The sequence below is a fragment of the Schistocerca americana genome, chromosome X (assembly GCF_021461395.2).
Source record: "Schistocerca americana isolate TAMUIC-IGC-003095 chromosome X, iqSchAmer2.1, whole genome shotgun sequence".
Classification (NCBI taxonomy): Eukaryota; Metazoa; Arthropoda; class Insecta; order Orthoptera; family Acrididae; genus Schistocerca; species Schistocerca americana.
Window position 1 is genome coordinate 754,239,644 of NC_060130.1, and position 27,094 is coordinate 754,266,737.

Genomic DNA, 27,094 nt, shown 5'->3' on the forward strand with positions numbered 1-27,094 from the left:
TTCGATCTATGAAATGAGTAATTAGCAGATCTTTACCTTGTAATGAAATGTTCAAAGCATTCAGATGGCTAGTTAAATCTGCTAAGAACGCGAGATCACATTTCCATGAAGCCTCTTTCAATTCAGGAACACACATGTTATTTATTTCCGTGAACGTATTTATCTCATCTAATAGCAAAAAAATCGATTTAATAATTCGCCACGACTAAGCCAGCGGACCTCGCTGTAATAAGGCAGGCTACCATACTGGCTTTCTACATCCTCAAGAAAGCTTTTAAATTGCCTGTGTTGTAGCCCAAACTTCCTTATGATTGGTTGTACGAACAACAACACTCGTAACATTTTTTAGAGTGATACTCTTTGCACATAAGTTTTCCTGGTGGATTACACAGCGAACGGCCCTTATTTCATTCGGCACAGTCAGTTTTTGCATTTTCTCCTTCAACAGAGCAATGAAACCTGATTTTTTCCCTGTCATCGCTGGTGCACCGTCTGTAGATACTGAAACTAAAGAATTCCACGACAATCCTGTATTTTCAACACTTTCTTCAACACTACTTAAAATATCACCTCCGGTTGCAGTGTTCTTCATGGCTACTACATCGAGGAGCTCCTCCCTCACCCGAAGATCTCTATTAACACCTCTAATAAATATGGCAAAGCTGCGCTGTTCCAGTGATATCAACACTTTCGTCCAGAGCTAGAGAATACGCCATAAAATCTTTACAGATATTTGCAAGCTGGCTCTGGACGTCGTCTGCCATGTCCTGTATGCGACGCATAATGGTCATGTTAGATAATGGCACAATCCGAAACTGTTCAACTTGAGATGGACACAAATGTTCCGCTGCAACTACCAAACATTCTTTTATTAAATCGCCATCAGTGAAGGGGCGCAGGGATTTTGCTAAAAGCAAATAAATTTTGTAACTCACTCTGAGAGCTGCCTCAGTTGATTTTTCTTCGTCGTCCAGATCTTCTTCGGATAGCTTCCTTTTAAGTTTAATAACTTCCTGTGCACGATCTGGTCCATCACATTTTCCACTTCCGTAGTCTTTCGCGTGGTACGACATATAATGTCGCTGCAAACTAAATCTCGTAAAAGAATTCAGCGTTTTGTGACATACTAAACATTTTGCAACAGCATCTTTTTCTGTAAACAGATACAATTCCTCCCAATGGGGGTTGAACTGCGAAAGCATGGTTGTGGTTACACAACGGCGACTTCAATAGGCACGCTGCGGCCCTATTCAAACGTGCGCGCGCATTTCCCCTCCCTCCCCTCTCCACGACCTTGCACCTGCTCGCGAACACGTGCCTGAGCAGACGCGAGTACTCGCGCTCAAAACCGGCCAGTTGTTAAGGCAGGAGGGCGCCTTCCATATATTTTGGAAATGTCTGTTTATTTTTTTCAAGCTCCGTATTTATGACTGAGTTATCCTGCAGGTCGTATCTGTATGGCATGCTAGTAACTATGACGCTGGGCACTTTGAGATTATGTAGTGTAGTTTTTAATCACTGTGTAGCATTTTTGCCCTCATTCTGGCATACATCATTGTTTCCATTCATGATTATGATGGCACCATTCTTAGTTAACTCTATTGGTGGTGGTGGTTAGTGTTTAACGTCCCGTCGACAACGAGGTCATTAGAGACGGAGCGCAAGCTCGGGTTAGGGAAGGATTGTGAAGGAAATCGGCCGTGCCCTTTCAAAGGAACCATCCCGGCATTTGCCTGAAACGATTTAGGGAAATCACGGAAAACCTAAATCAGGATGGCCGGAGACGGGATTGAACCGTCGTCCTCCCGAATGCGAGTCCAGTGTGCTAACCACTGCGCCACCTCGCTCGGTCAGTTAACTCTAGTGAGCTACCGTTTTTGTTATCTCAGTCACAGGGCATTTGATTTTTTTATTCCTGTTGCTGTAAGTGACGTACTATAATCATTTATTTTTTCAGCAATTCTCTTGGCTTGGCTGTCACCAAACATCACAACTTGCTTTTCTAACTTCACTTGCTTATTACTAGCCACATTATCTTGGCCATGTGCACTGAGGTAGCTATGTTTGCCTATTTTGCAGATGAGGTTAGGTTGTTTTTCGGAAAGTTTATTCTTTGGTTCTCAGTTTCTTCTTCAACTGATACACTGTAATTTTTTCCTGCCACAACTATTGACGGTATATTATCTGTGTTAAATTCTGTTCATTTACCAGTAATTGTTTTTGTGAGTCTATTGAAAGCTTTATGTTTTTCTTCAGTTGTGTTTACAATTTCTTTTTCTTGCTCGACACACACTTCTGTTGTTACTATGTGTATTTGTTCTTAGTAGTTACAGTATGATGTACATAATTCTCTAACACTGTTTTTACAAGCACATGTTTATGTTGAACAGACGAATATTATTAAACTGTTTTTCTTATGATGTACCAGTACTTAGTGTCCAAATTTTCCAGACATTATTTTATATATACAGTATTAAAGACAACACTATGATATTAAGTAGTCACATTGTTGAAATAATCATCTCATCATTTATAAGTTTTTCAACTGAGTAGTATAATTGTTTCACCAGGGGATCGCCGTTTTCTCTGGACTAGCAGAATTCGTGACACATGGCGTGAATTCCTCCACCTCCCAAAATTAAACCTTGTCCAATTATGGATTGAAAGTGTTGTATAGTACTTTTGATAGAACAATATGAAGGAGATTTTACTCATTGCCACCGTCAACTATTTATAATGTGCTGAGGGAAACACTGGTAGTGAAGAACGAGGAGAACATGAAACACTGATTATGATTAGTGACAAGAAAACACATATCTATTGACGAATATTCAACTTTGTACAGATCGGCTCAGGCAGCAGATCCTGAAGCTACACTAGTATTCCAGAAGCTAAGACTGGATAGTAAACAGATCTTGTCCCACTAGAATATTCACTGAAGACGGGCTGATATGGGCTTGCTAAAGTGCGCGTCATATATCTTGGCGGCCGAGTTTAGGTTCGTTCTGCGCATCTGACGTCACAAAACACAGTCAGCCAATGAACAGAGAACGACGTTGCCAGATCTCGACAGCAGTGCAGAGCACGGACGAGTGTCTTCAGTTTTAGAAACATTCAGTCATAAATAAAACAATAGAACAAAAGCAATGTCTTGATAGCAGACTTTCTTTTACAGAAAGTTTGGAAAAAGCATTCTTTATACCAATTGCTTCATTTTATATTAATTAATTAAACCAAACAAGCAATAAGACTCCTAATTCAGGCGATAGCAAGGAAAGGTGTTTGTTTCAATCTCACGAACTGCTTTTTCGCAATAAAGAACAGTGGTAATTGTTTATTTCCTATTGTACTTCGACGAAGCGTGAGTAATTCATAGTCATACCAACAGTGTTTATAAGTAGTTGCGTGAGGTGTTAGAGTCCTTATGGAGTTACGGTCTTCTGTGAACTGAGGTAGCGGAGCAGTTGAGGTGTTGGATTACCAAGCGAAAGGTTCTGAGTTCAAACCTTGTGCGGTGCTTAATATTTTCTTTATTTAAAAACAATATTGGAGTGCCTTACTTCACGAATTTTATTCGTTTGAATGAAATTTCTAGTGCTTTGCCTCTTCATTAACTTTTTCGTTGCTGCAGACACGTGCTCCCCGCATTCCACGCTGTGCGCAATTTTGTCATCACTGCACTTCTCGCCTGTGCAGACACATGGTGATCCCACTGCTTTGACACACTTATCATTCGATTTCACAAAAAATTTGATTTTTACACGTCTTCTTGCCTGATACCTTCCCCCCATAAATGACTTAATTTTGTTTTGGATGTGCAGCATTAAATGTAGTAAACCATTGCACGAAATTTTGAAGAGTTTGCAGAGGTAAAAGTCCATAGCATATACTTTCCGTATGGTCGATTTTAGTTGCCACAATGTTGAGAATGAAATGTGAACAAGATACCTAAATTTCATATAATATCTACAGTATAACAATATCTCATTTAATTTAAGTACCACATATGTGTCATATGTAATATTGAGAAATATTCCGTCTTTCGCGACTGTAATAAAAGTTTTATATACACACGGCGCGATTGGCTTTATTTTAAAGCACTTCCATCGGTGAAAGGTATGGCACATACACAATGGTATTCATGTTCTATTTCTTGTTTTTGTTCCACAGTCGCAGTTTTACCAATGGTATTGAAATATATCCCTCTTCTGCAACTGTAATAAGCGACTTATTTAGACCAGACGAGTTTCTCTCTTTTGAAGCATCATAAGAGGACTGTATTTTGTGCCCTCCATTGCCAAGCACCTTTCGTAGTTTTGTGCTGCAGTAGCACAATATTCAACGTTTGTGTTGGCTCATCAGTGTTTTAGCAAATAAATGCTGTTTGTGTGTGCCACACACAAAATTATATTTGACATAGCTCTGAGCACTTCACTGACAGACGGTATATTCAAGTCCTAATGTTTTTTGTAAGTCCACAGTTTTGTGTAATGTATTTTGTCTACTTCCTTTTGATTGATTGAAGTGCTTTAAAATAAAGCCAAACGTGCCCAGTGTAAGTAAAACTTTTGTTACAGTCACGAAAGGTGGAATATTTCTCAATATTACATACGAAACTTATGTGGTACTTAAATTAAATGAAATATATAGGTATCTTGTCCACATTTCATTCTCAACATTGTGGCAACTAAAATCGACCATACGGAAAGTATACTCTATGGACTTTTACCTCTGCAAACTCTTCAAAATTTCGTGCAAAGGTTTACTATATTTAATGCTGCATAATAACTGCGTTGAACATCGAAACAAAATTAAGTCATTTATGGGGGGAAGGTATCAGTCAAGAAGATAGGTAAAAATCTAATTTTTGAGCCAAATAGTTTTTGTGGAATCGAATGATAAAGAGTGTCAAAGCAGTCGGAACACAATGTGTCTGCACAGGCGAGCAGTGCAGTGACAAAATCGCCCACAGCGCGGAATGCAGGGAGCACGTCTTTGTAGCAGCGAAAGGGTTAATGCGGCCGTAGTGGCTTTACTTCATGAACTGCGCGCTCCCCCCTACACGTAAGATTGCGAACTGTGCTATACTATGGCGCTGCTTCTATTGGCGCGTGCGTCGTGTGCAACTGGCAACGCAGCAATCTCCAGCGTCTGGGCGGGCATGCGCGAGCCGCCAAGATAAAAGAATTGAACTATAGAAGCAGACGATGTGGCGTGAAGCGCACAAGTAGAAGGCGGTTTTCTTGGTAGCTGAGCTGACTTGGAACTACCTGCTCTGCTGTGATGCTGGCATATGTCACTTTTCACCACTGCAACTTCTTGATGCGGTAATCGCTGGGCGATACGCCTTCTCTTGAGTGGGTAGCATTCATCTCAAGCTAGGTGAGGAGAACTTACGTCATAGTGACACAACAGTCGATAGGACAACTTGTGAAACTCATGATGACGCGTACCTACGTCACTATGATGCAGGGCTCTCCTCACCTAGCAATGAGATGAATGCTACCCGTGGGTTATTGACAAAGACATACATTACTAGACTGAAAGATGCATCTTTTACTGAGGTCTGACGTTTGGTGATGTAAGATTTCGGTGTCAGAAAGACTGTGTATGGTACTACATCGAATTTCTGAAACCAAAGTGCGCTCTAACCTATACGAAGTGTTCTAATCAAGTTATGCAGTTGAGCAAATATTTGCATACTAATTGAGGTTAATGCATACACTCTAGAATACTGTTATGAGAAAAACATCAAGTCACATATACACAGATTTAAAGCAAGACAGTAGTTTTCGTAATAGCACTCAAATGAATAAAGACACTTGTTATCAACGACAAATAGCACGTTCTAGGAGCTCTTTCATAATGGGAAATTGGAAGAAAACCCAAAATTGATGAAAACTGGTCAAGAAAACACATATCTATTGACGAATATTCAACTTTGTACAGATCGGCTCAGGCAGCAGACCCTGAAGTTAAACTAGTATTCTAGAAGCTAAGACTGGATAGTAAACAGATCATGTCCCACTAGAATAGTCACTGAAGACGGGCTGATATGGGCTTGCTAGAAGCAGATGATGTGGCGTGAAGCACACAACATTAAGCTATGACTGTTGATACTAGATTTAAGACACCCCCTAAAATGTACAGAAAGTGTTTAATCACTGCCAGCGTCTCATATAAGGCAAACTGTAGTGTAATTATTTAGGATTACATACAGCACATAATGAAAAAATACATAAGATGTTTCTAGTTATTCTTGCGTTGTGACATGTTCCTTTCCTTGTTCTTCCATCTGCTGTGTGAGAAATTACAGCCAAACACGATGCATATATTAACCATTTGTCGAAACTCTAAAAGTAACATAGTTCTACTATTTTATTCCAATTTCTAATGACTGTTTTATCAGTAAATAAACAGCTGTTTACACATCCGTTGCTCTCGCTGCCATATTGCTATTCTGAAGTGCTGGCTCATGGCCACCTGTATTAGAGGCCGGAGGACTGAAATGTGGCAACGTTACGTTAGGGCCTACCGCATGGCTGTGGCTATAAGGTAGCGAACGGAAGCAGTTGTTTACGTACTTTCGCGGTGCGTGTTTTATCCGACATTACAGTGTAATTATGCTATACTGAACCCTGCAAAAATTATAGCAAGTAGTTGTGACTACAGTCGAAGATATAACACAATGTAAGTATACAATTCTGTGAAGTTTGTAGTGTTACATGTATATGTGCAAGTGTGCTACGTGATCGACTTCCGTCTACACAATTGCAACAAAAGTTCTACTATATTCTAGATATAATTTGAAAGTAAAGTTTTGAATTCATAAGTTTAGTATCAGAATCTTCTCCTAAGTGATTTTGTGTTAATATTATGAATATTTCTACACATTTGATTCTATTTGTAGACTTGTGTTTCGTGATGTCCAAGCAGTAGAAAAAACCAGTCCACTCAAATTCTCATTTGCTATTTTTACATAATAGTATTTTGACGTTAGCAATTAATGCATCATTCTATTTGCAGATGCCAGAAAAATGTGTTCCTGGTTGCAACAGCAACTACAAATCCAGCAAGGAAGAGGGTTTCATCTCAGTGTTCAAATTCCCTACTGATTCCCTAACAGATTCGTGTCTCTGTGGAAGGCCACTTACTGATATCTACAAAAAGCTGGTTTCCATTATGTGTAACATATTGTTAAATAATTATACCAAACTCCAAAATGATCATTTAATATGTTCCAAGAAGGAGGGAGTTAATAGAAAATTAAAAACATTACATAACTTTTGACACAAAATTATGAAACTTCTTTCTTACCCATAACCTCAGTCCTTAAATGCTCTGATTAGTACTGGCAAGGAGCAGGTGGCCACTATGAAATAAACTTTAATGCACTGATAAATTTCAGTCACACTTCTTATGCAAATCCTACAGCAAGTTCCCCAGTTCATTCTGACTCCGAAAAATGTGTAGATTGTGTATGACCTGTGATTTAAAAAAAAAAAAAAAACATACTAACATACTAATGAACAATACACAATAAGCGTTCGTTAAAAATTATTGCTATTATGCCACCCTCATATACAAAGGTGTGCAAGATATGTTGCACCTGTCAGAAACTTTTATATTAGTTTGTCATTTATATAGGAAGGAACATGATAATACATTTCAAATAACACACTGAAATAATTGTAAATCTGCAAATAATGTTAGTAGGCACCTCACAAAATTGTTTGCTGAACTTTTATCTCCAAATCTCGGGTAAGAAACGTCATAATATACTGCTATGAAGCACATGTGAGTTATTGAAAAGTTCATCATTGCAAAGAAACGAGAATAAAATGCGTAATTGCGACATAAAGTCGGCGTAATACTGCGAGAAATTAGCTTCTCTAGGTTACTATATTATTTATGGGGACCAACTCTACAACAAAAGAAACTGGTTGCGTATTTATATCTGACACGTCGTCTGCATTCGACGAAATCTAAACTTCAGTCTCGGCCTAGCTGGTCACGCTAGCCGGCCGACTGACGTCACAGGCTACGACGTTGTCGGCTTGACGACTCCGGCCTCTAATACAGGCGGCCGTGGCTGGCTTCAGTGACACCAATGATACTCTATACGGTATTGCCAGTCTAGTAATGTACATCTGTGGTGCTGTCTGGTGGTGCATGCTTTGCTTATGACACCATACAAACTAACTGTGGTACACCACTTTCCTGCTGTTTATGTCTGTTACAAGAGATAGTATGTCCATTGCAAAAGAAAGGCTGTTTAATAGGTAAATAATTTACGTGTTTGCCAGCTTATATTTTTGCCTAAGTTTACTCCCAAGAATTTTGTGTTTTGTTCTTCAAATACCACAATTATCATGCTGACAAAATAACTTTGGGCAAATGCATTATCCTGAAAACTGTTCATACCTTTCTTTTGCAATCCTGGGAACTGATTACTTATTTTTTCAACCACTTGATCGAGAAGACTTGCACAGTAATCAACAACTACACTTCTACTCATTGCAAGGTATCAAGAAGACGAACCTGTTTTACATACCAGAGAATGCTGGTATGGCCTGCCTAGTATGAAATCAGCTTTGTCTTTGAAGTGATAGAGCAATGTCTCATCCACAGTAAGAAATTGGTATACCAAATCAGTTGATTTCTTTCCTTTAAAACAGTCAAACCATTGCTGACAAATTTATTTCTGGAGTTGCTTATGGTCAACTTGCAAATGCAGCACCTAACTTGCACAAAATTTTTCGTTTTAATTCTTCATTTAAAATGCCTATGGTGTCAGTTTTTTATACACCTTTAACTTTATTCATCCAATACCTTATTATCAAATTTCTTGTGGTTTTTATGCAACCTTGAATGTTCTCCATATCTGTTGTTTTCTAGAGAAGTATGACCACATTTGAATTTTTATGTAAACATTTCTTAACATACGAAAATGGAGAAACAGTCTCCTTATAAGCTTCTTCCAAATATAAATGAATATCCAGTAGCAATAAATCACGCATAACTGAAAATCTTAAAATGGCACATAACAGTAGTTTGTCTACAATAACGACAAAGACACAACATGACTACCAGTATTTTAAAACGCCATATAAATGGAATTATTCTATCTTTTATTATGAAATATCTGCCAATTTAACAAAAACAAAATTTATTTGATATCGACGTCATAACTGTGCCTGACGAGAACGTTTTTCATTGATTTTGTTATGGTAACAATACAATTTTTTCATCTTGTGATATGTTTGTGTTTCGAAACAATGTTGTGATTTGTTTGTATCATAACATACACTAACTAATAGTATTATCATTTATCTATATTTGGGGTGGTGTTAAATCTAAAAAGGTAAAACTTAACAAGATGCACTATGTGATCAAAAGTATCCAGACACCCCCAAAAACATACGTTTTTCATACTAGGTGCATTGCACCTACTGCCAGGTACGCCATATCAGCGAACTCAGTAGTCATTAGACATCTACATCTCATCTACATCTACGTAATTACTCTGCTATTCACAATTCAGTGCCTGGCAGAGGGTTCAATGAACCACCTTCAAGCTGTCTCTCTACCGTTCCACTCTCGAACGGCACGCGGGAAAAACGAGCACTTAAATTTTTCTGTGCGAGCCCTGATTTCTCTTATTTTATCGTGATGATCGTGATGAACGCCTTTGTTTTAATGATTGCCACTCCAATTCATGTATCATGTCTGTGGCACTATCTCCCCTAGTTCGCGATAATACAAAACGAGCCGCCCTTCTTTGAACTTTTTCAGTATCGTCTGTCATTGCCACCTAATACGGATCCCACACCGCACAGCAGTACTCCAGAATAGGGCGGACAAGTGTAGTCTTTAGTAGATCTGTTGCACCTTCTAAGTGTTCTGCCAATGAACAACAGCCTTTGATTTGCTCTACCCACAACATTATCTATGTGACCTTCCCAGCTTAGGTTATTTGTAATTGTATCCATAAGTATTTAGTTGAATTTACAGCCTTCAGATTGGTGTGACTTATCACGTAATCGAACTTTAGCGGATTTCTTTTACTACTCATATGAATAACTTCACACTTTTCTTTATTCAGGGTTAACCGCCACTTTTCGCATCACACAGATATCTTGAGAGAGTAGAATCAGGAGCCCCACGGAACTCACGGACTTCGAACGTGTTCAGGTGATTGGATATCACTTGTGTCATACGTCTTTACACTAGATTTCCACACTCCTAAACATCCCTAGTTCCGCTGTTTCCGATGTGATAGTGAAGTGAAAACGTGGAGGGACATATACAGCACAAAAGTGAACAGCCCGACCTCGTCTGTTGACTGAAAGAGAGCGCCGAAATTTGAAGAAGGTCGCAATGCCTAATACGCAGACATCTATCTAGACCATCAATTAGGAATTCCAAACTGCATCAGGATCCACTGCAAGTACTATAACAGTTAGGCGGGAGGTGAGAAAACTTAGATTTCATGGTCGAGTGGCTGCTGATAAGCCACACATCACGCCAGTATATGCCAAACGGCGCCTCGCTTGCTGTAAGGAGCGTAAACATTGGACGATTGAACAGTGGAAAAACGTTGTGTGGGGTGACGAATCACGGTGCACAATGTGGCGATCCGATAGCAGGGTGTGGGTATGGCGGATTCCCAGTCAACGTCACCTGCCAGCGTGTGTAATGCCAACATTAAAATTCGGAGGCAATGGTGTTATGGTGTGGTCGTGTTTTTCATGGAGGGTGCTAGCACCCGTTGTTGTTTTGCGTGACACTATCAAGCACAGGCCTACATTGATGTTTTAAGCAACTTTTTGCTCCTCACTGTTGAAGAGCAATTTGGGGATAGCGTTTACATCTTTCAACACGATCGAGCCCCTGTTCATAATATACGGCCTGTGGCGGAGTGGTTACACGACAATAAATCCCTGTAATGGACTGGCCTGTACAGAGTCCTGACCTGAATCTTTTAGAACACCTTTGGGATGTTTTGGAACGCTGACTTCTGCCAGGCCACACTGACCGACATCGATATCTCTCCTCAATGCAGTACCCCATGAAGAATGGGCTGCCATTCCATAAGAAACCTTCCAGCACCTGACTGAACATCTGCCTGCGAGAGTGGAAGCTGTCATCAAGGCTAAGGGTGTATCAACACTATACTGAATTCCAGCATTACCGATGAAGGGCGCGACGAACTTGTAAGTCATTTTCAGCTAGGTGCCCAGATACTTTTGATCACATAGTGTATAATGCGCACAAAAAGACTCTGAATATTGAATATGTGAACTGACAGACTGGCAAACAAATCACTGCCTGCATCTACAAGTCCCCATCAGGTAACATTATATTATTTTTACGTTATGTACATGATCTTCTAAATGAATTACAAAGTAAGTCAAAACGTATACTAGCGCTTGATGACTTTTGTATCAATTTTAGCAAATTTAATAGGAGAAAGTGTCAATTGTTAAATCTGTTTAGTTCATACAACCAGCCAATGGCGCACAAATTATTAGACATGGGGATGGGTCTGAAACAACACCTGATCAAATTTTTACCAACCAACAAGACTATGACTATAATACGAAAGTAACAGATACTGGCTTTTCTGATCATATGGAGATAAAATTGATTATAATGACAGAGAACAACAAGAAAGGTGCAGTATATAGTGAAGACTTTGTTAACGATAACAACATGAAGGTTTTTAACAGTATGCTGAAGAAAGTCAATGGAGACAGAGAACAAAACTGTGATGTACACAAGAAATAGGAAAGATTTTTTAATGATAATAAATATTGCTGTCATAAAACACACACACACACACACACACACACACACACACACACACACACACACATATATATATATATATATATATATATATATATATATATATATATATATGTTGACTGGAATACTCTCTTTCAAATTCTAAAGGTGGCAGGGGTAAAATACAGGGAGCGAAAGGCTATTTACAATTTGTACAGAAACCAGATGGCAGTTATAAGAGTCGAGGGACATGAAAGGGAAGCAGTGGTTGGGAAGGGAGTAAGACAGGGTTGTAGCCTCTCCCCGATGTTGTTCAATCTGTATATTGAGCAAGCAATAAAGGAAACAAAAGAAAAATTCAGAGTAGGTATTAAAATCCATGGAGAAGAAATAAAAACTTTGAGGTTCGCCGATGACATTGTAATTCTGTCAGAGACAGCAAAGGACTTGGAAAAGCAGTTGAATGGAATGGACAGTGTCTTGAAAGGAGGATATAAGATGAACATCAACAAAAGCAAAACGAGGATAATGGAATGTAGTCGAATTAAGTCGGGTGATGCTGAGGGAATTAGATTAGAAAATGAGACACTTATAGTAGTAAAGGAGTTTTGCTATTTGGGGAGCAAAATAACTGATGATGGTCGAAGTAGAGGGGATATAAAATGTAGACTGGCAATGGCAAGGAAAGCGTTTCTGAAGAAGAGAAATTTGTTAACGTCGAGTATAGATTTAAGTGTCAGGACGTCATTTCTGAAAGTATTTGTATGGAGTGTAGCCATGTATGGAAGTGAAACATGGACGATAAATAGTTTGGACAAGAAGAGAATAGAAGCTTTCGAAATGTGGTGCTACAGAAGAATACTGAAGATTAGATGGGTAGATCACATAACTAATGAGGAAGTATTGAATAGGATTGGGGAGAAGAGAAGTTTGTGGCACAACTTGACCAGAAGAAGGGATCGGTTGGTAGGACATGTTCTGAGGCATCAAGGGATCACCAATTTAGTATTGGAGGGCAGCGTGGAGGGTAAAACTCGTAGAGGGAGACCAAGAGATGAATACACTAAGCAGATTCAGAAGGATTTAGGTTGCAGTAAGTACTGGGAGATGAAGAAGCTTGCACAGGATAGAGTAGCATGGAGAGCTGCATCAAACCAGTCTCAGGACTGAAGACCACAACAACAACAACAAACAGGTACGGCCAAACTTTCAGGAAACATCCCTCACACACAAATAAAGAAAAGATGTTATGTGGACATGTGTCCGGAAACGCTTAATTTCCATGTTAGAGCTCATTTTAGTTTCTTCCACCTACGCTCAATGGAGTACGTTATCATGATTTCATACGGGATACTCTACCTCTACTGCTACAACATGTGCCCTTACAAGTACGACACAACATGTGGTTCATGCACGATGGAGCTCCTGCACATTTCAGTCGAAGTGTTCGTACGCTTCTCAACAACAGATTCGGTGACCGATGGATTGGTAGAGGCCGACCAATTCCATGGCCTCCACGCTCTCCTGACGTCAACCCTCTTGACTTTCATTTATGGGGGCATTTGAAAGCTCTTGTCTACACAACCCCGGTACCAAATGTAAAGACTCTTTGTGCTCGTATTGTGGACTGCTGTGATACAATACGCCATTCTCCAGGGCTGCATCAGCGCATCAAGGATTCAGGGATTCCATGCGGCGGAGGGTGGATGCATGTATCCTCGCTAACGGAGTACATTTTGAACATTTCCTCTAACAAAGTGTTTGAAGTCACGCTGGTACGTTCTGTTGCTGTGTGTTTCCATTCCATGATTAATGTGATTTGAAGAGAAGTAATAAAATGAGCTCTAACATGAAAAGTAAGCGTTTCCGGACACATGTCCACATAACATATTTTCTTTCTTTGTGTGTGAGGAATGTTTGTTGAAAGTTTGGCCGTACCTTTTTGTAACACCCTGTATATATATATATATATATATATATATATATATATATATATATATATATAAATGATGTCTTGCTTAAATTGTCACTTTGTTCTTCATGAACTATTCTGAGTAACCAGTTATATTTTTGTAGGAAATTATCCTCAACTGTTTTCCTAGTGTACAGAGCTTTAAATTCAGAATATTTTTGTCTTTCAATTCATAGTAAAATTTCTTTCCTATATGTTGGAGAGTTTTTGCACAAAATTTCAACTGTTTTTATGGAAAGCATAAAATTTTCTTTATTTCAGGAATTATGAAAATAATTTTCTGTGAATCATTCTGATCTGTTGTATAGAAATAGGAAAATCATATGTGCAAAGGCACAGGATTGTTAAAAGTTCCATGTTTTTAAATAATGGATGGTATGTTTCCCTAAGACTTGCAGTATCAGTACATATGTTTCAAGTTATTTTTTCTGCAGCTTCAGTGAATGCAATTTATCACTTGTAGTTTCCTAACATACACTGCCCTATTTAATTATTTAGTGCCTATATATATTTACTATTTATTCACCTATACAATTCTATGGTATTTCTGTGTGCCTATCTCAGTAACAATGGATAATACTTCGAAATCAAATGCAAATATTAAGTAATTTAGTTTCTAAGTACTCAATAAATGTATTCCAATTTAAATTCTTACTGGTACTTAGATTTCACGCCAGAAATTTTGCAAGTTCCTCTTCTGGTCTTTTTTTTTGGAAATTGTTTTATTTACCTGATGTTTCAACTATTTAGACCTTAATTTACAGTATGCACCTTTGAGTGGTTCAAAGTTTATGTGAAACCACATTTCTAACCTGTTGTATGTCTTAATAACATATTTACTACTATTGATGATAAAGGGATTTTTTTGCTTCATGATTGATGACAACAGATATATGATCTACAAACAGAAAAATCAGGAGATTACACTGCTGGGTAGATCATTACCACAAGAAAGAAAGAGAACACAAAGGAAATAGTACTTTGAGTGATACTTTATGTAATTTTTCTCTCTTTGGAAGGGCAATTTTCTGAATTTGAAGAGAAAATGATTATATTTTGTCTTCTGTTAAATAGACACTAGTACAAAGTGAACCACAACAGAACAGTGCCTGTAGTCCCACATCTACATAATTGTTCATAGGTTATGAAACAGCTTTCTAAAACGGAAACAGGTTGATAAACAGAAATTTAAAATCAAGTAAAATGAGATAGGGGAGGAGGGAAACCTGGAGAAGTTATGTTGCCAACATGGAAGTCATTTTGGATGCTTCCGTCTTGGATACAACTCGTGATTTTCAGATGTGACATATCAAACGGACAGAGTCCTACACAAGAAAAAGAATAGTACATTTTATGTGAACTTTGCTTTATTCATTCTCGAATTATCTTCACACAGAATAAGGAAAATGCTGCTGATAACTCAAAGGCAGCATGACGTTCTTGATGTTTTGTCATGCATGTTGTAAGGTTGTTTTTATCTGTTTCACCCATTCCCCATGGACTTTAACCAACACATGTATCAGAATGCAAGCACACGCACAAAAAGTACACTCCCTGGGGCATGGGCATGCATGTAAGGTTTCTCAGCTTCATCGCCTATACACTGAAGAGCAAAAAAAAAAAAAAAAAAAAAAAAAAAAAAAAAAAAAAAAAAAAAACTGGTACAACTGACTAATATCTTCTAGGTCCCCCACGAGCACACAAAAGTGCTGCAACACGGAATGGCATGTATTCAACTAATGTTTGAAGTAGTAAGTAGTGCTGGAGGGAACTGACACCATGAATCATGCAGGGCTGTCCATATATCCGTAAGAGTACAAGGGACTGGAGATCTCTTTTGAACATCACAATGCAAGGCATCCCAGATATGCTCAATAATATTCATGTCTCGGGAGTTTGGTTGCCAGCAGAAGTGTTTAAACTCAGAAGAGTGTTCCTGGAGAAACTCTGTAGTAATTCTGGACGTGTGGAATGATGCATTGTCCTGCTGGAACTGCACATGTCTGTCAGAATACACAATGGACATGAATGGATGCAGGTGATCAGACAGGATGCTTACGTATGTTTCACCTGTCAGAGTCATATCTAGACATATCAGGGGTCCAATATCTTCACACGTCCCACACCATTACAGAGCCTACACCAGCTTGAACAGTCATCTGCTGTACTGCAGCGTCCATGGAGTCATGAGGTTATCTCCATACACCAGGCAACATGTTCCCAGTCAGCAACAGCCCAACATCGGTGCTGAAGGTCCCAGGTGAGGCGTAAAGCTTTGTGTTGTGCAGTCATCAAGGGTACAGGAGTGAGCCTCCGTCTTCGAAAGCCCATATCGACAATGTTTCGTTGAATGATTCACACGCTGACACTTGTTGATGACCCAGCACAGGAATCTGCAGTAATATGCGGAAGGGTTGCACCTCTGTCAAGTTGAACGATTGTCTCCAGTCGTCGTTGGTCCCAATCTTGCGCAGTCTTTTTACGGCCACAGTGATGTCAGAGATTCGTGTTTTACTGGATTCCTGATATTCACAGTACACTCGTGAAATTGTCTTATGGGAAAATCTCCACTTCATCACTACCTCAGAGATGCTGCGTCCCAGTGCTTGTGCGCTAATTATAACACCACGTCCAAAGTCACTTAAACCTTGATAACCTGCCATTGCAGCAGTAACAGATCGAACAACTGCGCCAGACACTTGTTGTCTTATATAGGAGTTACCAATCGCAGCGCCATATCTCTGTACTTGAATATGCATGCATACACTAATTTCTTGGGAGCTTCAGTGTACAATGACCTTCATGTGGCCTCACAGATTGAAATCTAATAGACTTAAATCCAGGAAATCTGTGGCCATTTTACAAGACTTCTACAACCTATCCATCTATGGAGATCTGGATATCCAGGTACACTAAGAATGAGGTTGGGCACCACTGTCTTGAAAGAAAGCTTGTAAATGTCCTGTCTCCAGACAGCAATGACGGAGTACATATTTGTCAAACACCTGCACGTAAAGGGCTGCTGTTAGTGTACCCTGAATGAATAGGGGCCAATCAATACAAAAACGCCATATTCCACACCAAACCGTGAGTTTTGATGCCTAAGCTAAAACTGATGGATCCTTTCAAAGAAATCTGACCAATATCTGTGATTCTGTTTATTTACTTTTACATTCACACAGTAATTAGCTTCATCTGTAAACAGTACATTACAGGAGAAATTACGGTTTTTGTCTAGCTTGACTGTCACTTGTTCTGCAAACTGACTCCAATGATCTGGGTTGGCCGCAGTGGTATGTTGAAACATTTAATTTAGGTAAATGTGCTGTCTATTTGTGACCAAAAATCTCAATATTAATGTACGGCTGACCCTAGTTTTCTGTGAGATATCCAGAGTGCTGCACTCTGGACTGTTACCAAACAATGCCAGAACAGTGGTTGCTTCATCTATAGCTGTTTTTGATTGTCCAACTTTTAGTTTGTCTGTGATGGAACAAAGTTCACTGAATTTCGGAAGAAGTTTCTACAATGCATTGTGGGTAATGGGTGATCTGTCTGAGCAGTGTTGGTTGAAATCCTGTGCAATAATGCAGGTACTTCTCACTCCTGATATCAAGCTGAACTTAATGCATTCCGCTTGTGTTACTGCCATTACCTTTCTCATCACCTGAATGAATGTAGGTACGCTCAAATAAAAGGTGTAATTCTCTATTTGTGCGATTTGTAACATGGTCTCTTTTACATTTGAAAATTATAAGTTGCATTCAAGATTGTGACATTCAAAACTGTCATGTTGGTAACATAGCCTCATAGGTTTCTCATCTCATACTATCAGACTTTAAATTTCTGTTCCTCACCTTGCATTGTTTTAGAAGGTTGATTACACACACATCTTGTATTTTCTTTGAGGTTTTGTAGGCGACAATTTACCAAGTCATATACCATTATAACATCACAAAAGATTCCTTGAACTTAGTTGTCCTTGTTCAGTGATGTAATAATTGTTAGAACATATTTATTTGCGTCACTACCATTTTCTATTGGAAATAAAATTGGTTATTCAAATCATATCTTAGTTTCTAATTAAATAATAATATAATGTAATATAATTTTGAATCTAGTTTGCAACAACTTTGTGAAACACTTTTAATAAGACAAGAAGAAGGGCAGTGAGATGGTAATTCCCATTTGTTTCCTTCATTCTTTCTTGAAAAGCAATTTTTCTCTGTATGTTTTAGTAACCAATGAAACAGTCTTCCTAAAAAAACTGATTGATGTCTATAGCAACTGAACTCTTTGCTATTTTATGTACCGATTTACAGACTGGAATTAATATTGCATCTCAGTAGATGGAATTTTTGTTTTCCAGTGGTAATATAATATTTTTCTGTCCATCGTCAAAACTTTTTTAAATTTTGTGAGACATTCAAACTTTTCATTACACCTAAAGAGATTTAATTTACAGTGACATTCTGCTACACTGATATCTGAGTTTAGTACATTTATACAGAATTGTCACTGAAGAAATCGGTCTTCAAGCAGCCTTTGCAACACTAGCAGTACCAGCTCTTAAGCATATCCATAGTTTTAGAAATTCTGTGGTTTGAGACTTTAAAACCCATTTCAGACTTAATAATGGACCGCACTGTTTTTGTTTTATTTTTATATTTAGGAATTAACTTATGCTTGGCCTGTTTTGTACTAGCTTTTCAAAATGTTTTTAGATTATTTTATGACATGTCTACATCTACAGTACATCTACATCTACACTCTCTAAACCACTGTGAAGTCTGAGGATGCCATTAATGTTGTGCACAAGGTCAGTAATACACAAAATAAACAGTAAGGGTCCCAACATACTTCCATGGGGCACACTCAAAGTTACTGCTACATCTGACGATGACTGTTCCTCCACGATAATATGCTCTGTGCTCCATACCAAAATATCCTCAATCCAGTCAAAAATTTCGCTTGATAGCCCATATGGTCATTCTTTTGATAATAAGCATAGATGCAGCAATGAGTCAAATGCTTGTAAAAAATCAAGAAATACTACATCTATCAGACTGCCTTGATCCAAGACTTTCAGTATGTCATCTGAGAATTGTGCAAGTTGGATTTTGCATGGTCAGTATTTACAGAATCCGTGATGGTTGGCATGGAGGAAGTAATTTTGTTCAAGGTATCTCATTATGTTTGAACTCATAATATGTTCTAAGATTCCATAACAAATCGACGTCTAGGCTACTGGACAGTAGTTTTGTGGATCACTTCCTTCACTCTTTTTGTAAATGAGTGTGACTTATACCTTCTTGCAACTACTGGGCGCGATTTTTCAGCTGTTTCTCAAGAGCACTGACAGTTAATTCAATCTTCTTTTCAGTGACAAGCATTAAACTGCGACAATTCTGCTAGGTTTTCCTATGTAAAGAAACATTTCAGCCTTTTCTTTCTACCCTCCATTTCTGTCCCTGTCTCATCCACAAGTGACTGGACACAAACTTTCATATGACCAGAATTTCTTTGGATTTTGTGAAACATCATTTGACATTATTCTGCTATGGTAGTCATTGGAGACTTCATCCGGTGCTCTCTTGACAGCCAAAGGCATTTCATTCAGAATCTCACTATCTATGGCTGTATGCTTTCTTGACACTTATAATGGACAGTCAAATGAAAACCAGACACCCACCATGACAGGACAATGGAATGGTTCCATGCAAAAGTAATCACCACACTTGTTAAGATATTTATCCCACTGCAAGATGAGACAATCAATTCGTGTTATGTAGAATGTGGTTGGCACTGATGGATCCACATCTGCACCCTCTTTTGCACTTCCTTTTCCGATTGAAACTGACGACTTTCTTCAGGCTACCAAACATGTGAAAATCACAAGATGAAAGATCCAGGCTGTACAGCGGATGTTGCAGTATTTCCCACCCAAATCCCTGAAGCATAGCGTTCAGCCAATTGGCAGTGTGGGTGTGGCTGTTATCTTGCAACAAGATGATTTCAACAGACAACATTCCTGGGCGTTTTGACTATATGCTATGTCACAGTTTCTCCAAAGTGTCTTCATAATACTGTGCATTGACTGCAGTTTCATGCATGAGAAACTCAAGAAGCAGACAGCCATGCCATCGAAGAAGAAGATCATCATGATTTTACCGGAACTTGCGCAAACGGCTTGGATTTCTTTGGCAGGGGAGATGTGTGATTGTTTCTACTGTCGGCTTTGGTGTTTGTCCTCAGACTGTCAGAATGCTGTCAGACGGAATCATCCTGTTGCACAATAATGTCCACTCCCACGCTGTCAATTAGACAAATGCCGTGCTTTAGTGATTTGATTGTGGAACACAGCAACATCCTCCATACAACCAAGCTTTTTCACCTTGTGATTTTCATGTCTTTGGCGACCTGAGGAAAGATATGCAAGGATGTCCATTTTAGTCAGATGAGGGAGTGCAAGAGTGGGTGTGGTTGTGGGTCTTTCAGCGGCCAACTACATTATACAAAACGGAAATTGATCGTCTTGTTTCTCAGTGGGATAAATGCCTAACACATGTGGTGATTACTCTTGAATAGAACCATTCCAAGGTCCTGTGGTGGCAGGTGTTCGGTTTCCATTTGACTGCCCCTCATATTATGCAGTAGTCTCTATTTCTTTACAGTGACTGTATACCATGGAGAGTCCCTCGTGTTATGAACTGTTGTACTGGATACGTATCTATCCACTACATGGTCAATTATTCTTTTAAACTTGAGCCATAGTTCCCCTACATGCTCCTTGAGCTAAAAGTTTTAAGTTTGAGAAATGATACTATTGCTTTTTTGTTCTGTTTTTGAACACAAATATTTTTCCACTTGTTATAGTTGTCCTTTGTACTTTGGTAATAATTGTCGCCACAACTGCCTCTTGATCACTGGTAACAGTTTTAATGTGGAAATCCTAAAAGAGGTCTATTTGTTCCCATTAAATGTAATGTACTTCCATCATGAGTAGGGTTCTGAACCATCTCTTCCAAGCAGTTTTCAGAGAACGCATCTAGTAATGTTTCACAGAATGTCTTGTTACGCACATAGCTAAGAAACTGTAATCTTCCCAACTGATTGTTGAATGAGTACAGCCTGTACTGTATAACTGGGAACTTACATACAAACGAACTGAGGTTTTCCCTAAAATTTTCAATTATATCACGAAGTGAGATCGATGAGCAATAGAAGGGTCTGCGCAAGCACTCTTGCATGCAGCTTCAGTTTCTGTCTCGTTGGATTTGAGTGTCTTGTACTATGAAAAATATAGCACCCCAATTTCCCGTTAGCGTATCCTTTTGATAGACAGTTAAATTTTTCCCAAAAGCCTCACTGCTGTAAATTTCATGTTTTAACCAGCTTTCTGTACCTAGTATTATATGAGTGTCATTGTTTTCAGAAGTACTTTAAACTCAGTCACTTTGTTGCGAAGTTTGGCAGTTAACTACTAGGAAATTAATACTCTCGCCTATTGAGGGCATTTCTTTGGATCTTACACTAATAGTTTGGAGTCTCGTACAGCTGTCATTGTCTGAACTGGATGGAGAGTCGACTAATCCAGAAACTCTTGTGTGCACCCCACACACAGTCAGCTACCAGCGTAGCAGCCTCTGATGTGTAGTGTACACCTGGCCCATTTAGGGGGACCCAACAGTTCTCAACATTACGGTGCAAGTCAAGGAAGTCACAGCCAAGCTTGTCACAGAACTTCCGAAGTCTCCAGCTCAGTCATTCCACTAGACTCAAAACCATGGGGCCACGATTAGTTCTGGGAACATTGCTGCAAATTGTGAACATCTTTGAAATTTTATGTATAAGGCTGACCTTTTCAACCTCCTCTACCATTTGACCTCTGAGCTTAGACAAGAGGCATTGTTTGTTCTAACATGAGTCACAGTCTATAGTTGGCTGCACCCAGTTCCCTCAATGGCTGTTGGAATAAACACTTCAGTATATTGATTGCGGCTCCCAGGAATACACACAGAGTGTACCTGGTGTTCCTTCCTGTCCCTTGCTATCAACTCCCTAAGGGATACCATTATTTGCCATATATCTGGACTGCTGATGATTAATAGATCGCCATCCTTATACATTTGCCCCCTCTTGACACAGGACAAGGCAGGTTTTCCAACAGGTGAAGCGAGTCCCACTGGCTCTGTGTCACTTATAGTGGAAGGCACCATCTTGAACTAGTTGATTAAGGAGACGTGTATAACACTCTGAGTACTCCCCGGTCCCTGTCTGTCCTGTACAAGATGCCAAGACCTACCACTGATACGCCATTTGCAGTCAAGTGGATAAGTATGATAAACCCCGTACATCCTGCAGAGGAGGCAGCGTCCACAGGGCAGGATAGTACTCGAGGTACCGGTGGTACCTCTGGTACATGGCTCTTGTGAGCTCTCCAAACACACCGATTTGCAGCAGCTGCTAATCGTTGGGCAGTACTCAGTGTCACGGCGATTTCTAGCTGCTGATGAATGTCAATTAACTCAGCGTGTGTTCGAGAACTGCATTCTCAGTGGGGCTGCATTGTGGATGCAAAAATGTTTTACAGAACAGTGAACAAATAACTTTAAACTAAGCCTGCTGACTTTGTTTTAAACTGTTGCGTAAAAAAAAAGAAAAGAAAAAGAAAAAAAAATTAGTAATCCCCGAAAAACTGAAACTAATAAACAAAACGAGATTTCTATAACAGCAACACAAAAACACGAGGGAAAAAAATATTAGTTTTCTAATACGTTTACGGTTAAAGTCACTAAGAAACTCGAAAACAGCATTAATTTATCATAAATGTAGACAGTACATACCCTACAATAACTAAATTACAAACACTGATTTACAATGAACTGGCTTTTGCACAAGACAGGTGCAACTTCCAAAAATTCTCAAAAAGGTACCGTACGTTTACTTGCAGTGATGTACACTGATGTTTAGGGTGATTTGTTATTTGGTAGTAACTGTGAATGACAAATGCTGATTTGCTACGAAGTAAGTTATCCGCAACACTTACCCTCTGCCATGCGCTTCACGGTGGTTTACGGAGCACGGATATAGATACAGACTTGCGATTTACGACAATTTTCCAAAATATAGTTCTATAAGCGTCCAAAAATTCTCACGAATTTCTCACGGATTATACATTGAGCTTAGACAACGATTGTTTTGAACGAGGATAGACGAACTGTATGATACTCGAAAACTTTTTTTTTCCCCTGAAGAGCACAATTTATGTTTAAGCAATTAACGGTTGGTAATAGTACGACTTTATCGCAACACTGGCAAATGTTCGAAATTTCACAATACACACGAGTACTGAGACAATAAATGAGAGAGTATGCACAGGTCACACAAATAGTAAAATGTGAGAATCAAGCATTTCAGATCGGCGCAGGAATGTGGCACACGCTGTCTCACGTAAATGAAGATTTCAGAGTCGGCTTTTACATGTAAATAAACATGCAAATTACATGGATCTTTTACTTACGTGACTACTTCTACATTGGTGTGCCGAAGATGAACACTGCAGCATCATTCAAAATCGGGAAAACGTGCAGCACCAACAAAGTACGGTACATCTTCTGCCTGGAGCAGCTAACAATGCAATATAAACTTGACACATACAAGAAGGCAAGGCTTTTATTTTGTTTTATTTCTTTATGTAAGTACATTTTCCCAGCTCTTCATATTTTATGCCTTTAGTGCTACATTTGAATTTACTTTTCACTTTATGATAACAAATATTGTACCATGACGTGAGGCAACTGGGGACATACATCTAATCTGGAATGAATATGTAAAAGCTAGGTTAAGTTATTGGAAAGGAGCTGAGAAATATGATGTTAGTAAGTTGGCAATTAAAAGACACATAAAAGGAAAACATATTGGGAAATTTGACCAACCGTATGTTTTAAACAAGGAAGACTGCATCAAATTATCATCATTTTGGGGTTTTCTTTTCACGGCATTTGATGTTCATTTGATAGTAAAGTCTTTTCTTGATCAAAAGGATGCAGTAGAAAAAGGATTCAAGAATTTAAGCCTGGAAATGCATGGGCCCATGGGTTTCACAAATGACACAAGCAAAGCTTATGTCAACACCTGTGTCAGAACATCAAATGATCCACAGAAGCAGTAGGTTGGTTGGTTGGTTTGTTGGGGGAAGGAGACCAGACAGCGAGGTCATCGGTCTCATCAGATTAGGGAAGGATGGGGAAGGAAGTCGGCCGCGCCCTTTGAAAGGAACCATCCCAGCATTTGCCTGGAGCGATTTAGGGATATCACGGAAAACCTAAATCAGGATGGCCGGACGCGGGATTGAACCGTCGTCCTTCCGAATGCGAGTCCAGTGTCTAACCACCGCACCACCTCGCTCGGTCAGAAGCAGTATCAAACGAAATTATAGAAGAGTATTTTAAAGAATTAGAAACTTCTTTGGCTGGTGAGCTGATAGTGAGCTCTGAAGAAAACAAGCCATCCATAACCCCCCCCCCCCCCAAGAAAAAGCCATGTTGTTATTCAGAGACAATAACTGACCATTCACAGACTAGTTCTTCTGTCATGTTCACTGACTTTGTCATTGCCTTTTTCAGACCATTAAAACACAGTGCGTTGAAGTTTTGAATCAGTGGGAATCCAAAAATAGAAGAACAGTGTCTAATGATAACTTTCCTAGACTGCCCAAGGCATGTCATGACAGATTAAGTCAAAATGGACCTATTGAAGAAAAACTGAAAGCTGGTTTCAGGATGACGGAATTTAATCTGTCGATAAAAATGAGGTGCTGAAGACAATACTGACAATGGAAACACAAAATGAAGCTGGAAGCCCATACAGCTGGAAAGAAGCCTACTCCAACTACCTGCAGGAATCATGTGCTACAGAAATTCAACCTCTGAAGAATGGGAAGAAGAAACTTTGCATTTCACTTGGTAGAAGAACTGATTCTTCTATTCTCTCTGATATTCAGCAAGAAGAAGTTAAAAAAACATCTACTTTCAATGATGGAGCAGAAGAAAAGGCATCTGAAAAATGCATCAGGTTATGATGAAAGTGAATGGGACATTTCATTGATTGATTGCTTCCATGTTTGATTGATTTATTGGTCTATTTCATCATTTTTGTACACAGTTACAAATTGTTATTTGACATGTAAATTTTTGTGAGATGAGATGAGACAATGTGAATTTATTTGATGATTATGATTTGTATGTCTACTACAACATGAATAAGTTTACATACACAAAACTGTATGCAAATGTATACATTGATATTAATGTCTTCATGTTCATCTCAAGGACTTCAATCAGTTAAAAAGCCAGAGGATCGTTACATCACTGTGTTGATCATAGCTTACATTTTTTTTTGTAAAAGGAAACAAAGTTACATTAAATCATGACACTTTTCTTATGAATTAACAATTACTCTAAATAAATATAAAAGCAGAGTAATATTTCCAATTTTTGTGACATCTCCATGGCTATAGTTTACAGCTTTTGCATTTGTACAAATGGCAGAAATTTAAGGATTAGAAAATATTTACAGTTTATATGGCATACACTAACATTGATTATGTTACTGAAGGATTCTACAGGAACTCGTCCAGATTTCAGAAAGCAGCTAGCTTCACTAGCTTCTATACAGTTTAAGATTGTATATATTCATCAACACTACAATGCAGTTTATTTAAAAGATACATTTTTAGAGTCATTTTAAAATTCCTTAACTTTTTTTGTATCCTAATGTGGTGTGGTGACTTGTTGTAAAGATTTTCCCTGCTAGTGGTGACCCATGTTGTCTAAGTTTTGTTTTTGCATATTCACTATGCAGTTCCATTTTCTGTTGTGTATTGTGCTTATGAAGTTTTTCATTTTTTTGCACTACTTGGTCTTCAGTGTCTGTTATTATCTTAATGAAACGTGTAACTTCCAAAATTTCTAAGCAAGGTAGTGGAAGAATTTGTAGGTTCTTAAATAGTGCCCTACATGAGCTTCTAGTAGCTGCATTTCTTTTGGTCATTATAATTCGTTCTTGGAGAATAAAGCAACTTCTACTGGCAGGTGAGTTATCCCAAAAAATTATGCCGTATCTTAATATTGATTCCATCTGTGCCTAATATATATATATTTATCATTTGCTGTGTCATGCAGCCAGTAAGGATTTTCATGCAATAGCAGATGCTAATTAATTTGTTATTGATGAAACTTACATGTTTATCCCACTTTATGTTTTCTTGGATCCATATTCCAAGAAATTTAGTGCTGTTTACACTTTCTAATTGTTTGCCAGATAACATTATGACCGGGCTTGAGGGATGTATGCTTTGTATTGTATGTAAGTGCATAATTACTGTCTTTTCTACATTTATGATAAGACTGTTTGTGGAGAACTAATCAGTTATGTGTTGCGTGCATGCTTTGATTTCATTCTCCAGTTCATCCCTTTTATCAGAATGTTGGTGTCGTCTGCAACTTTTATACATGTCCAGGAAGGGGTTGCTGATTCTAAGTCATTTATAAATAGCAGTAACAAGATTGGACCTAGATTGTGGATAGTGTGAAAATTCGGCATGTGACTCCACGAAGAAACGTTAATTATAATGTTATAAAGAAACAGTGTGCTAATTGTAAAGATGAAATTACACAGCTGAGCGAACGTGTGTCCAGTTTACAGTTTATTATCAGCGCGCTAAAGATGGATATCACAAAACTTCAAAGAGAAAATAGTGAACTGAACTCTTCAAAATTGCGCCATGGCTGTGCGACTCTGTCGGAGAAGTGGACGGAAGTAAAGTTTTAAAAAAATGCAAATAGAAAGTGGAAAATCTAGAAAACTGCGAAAGTAAGATAAGTGTAATGGACGAAAAGTACTTTATGGATCCTTCAAAATCGGACTTTGATAGTGCTGTGACAAATTCAAGTGAACCAGGTGTAAACACTAAAACTAGCAAAGCGCAAAGTGAAGAATTCTGCTCAACGGAAAATTGTAGACACAAGTATGAACTCAGAACGATATGGCGGACCTAAAGAAAAAGATATTTATTTGAACAGTCATGGACGCAATTTTGTAGCAATCGTAGAAATCATTCGAAATGATTTCAATCTGAAAACATGCGAATATGTTAAACCTGGTGCACCCATGCATGAGGTTACCAAAACCAGCGAGCAGGACCGGTCGGACAGCAAAAACGGAAGTATTGTGCTGATTGGGGGTGCAAATGATGTTTACAGAAATGAACTGGCATCTGCAATGCACAGTCTAAGGCAATTTCTTCACTGTGCAAGTACGAAAATCGTT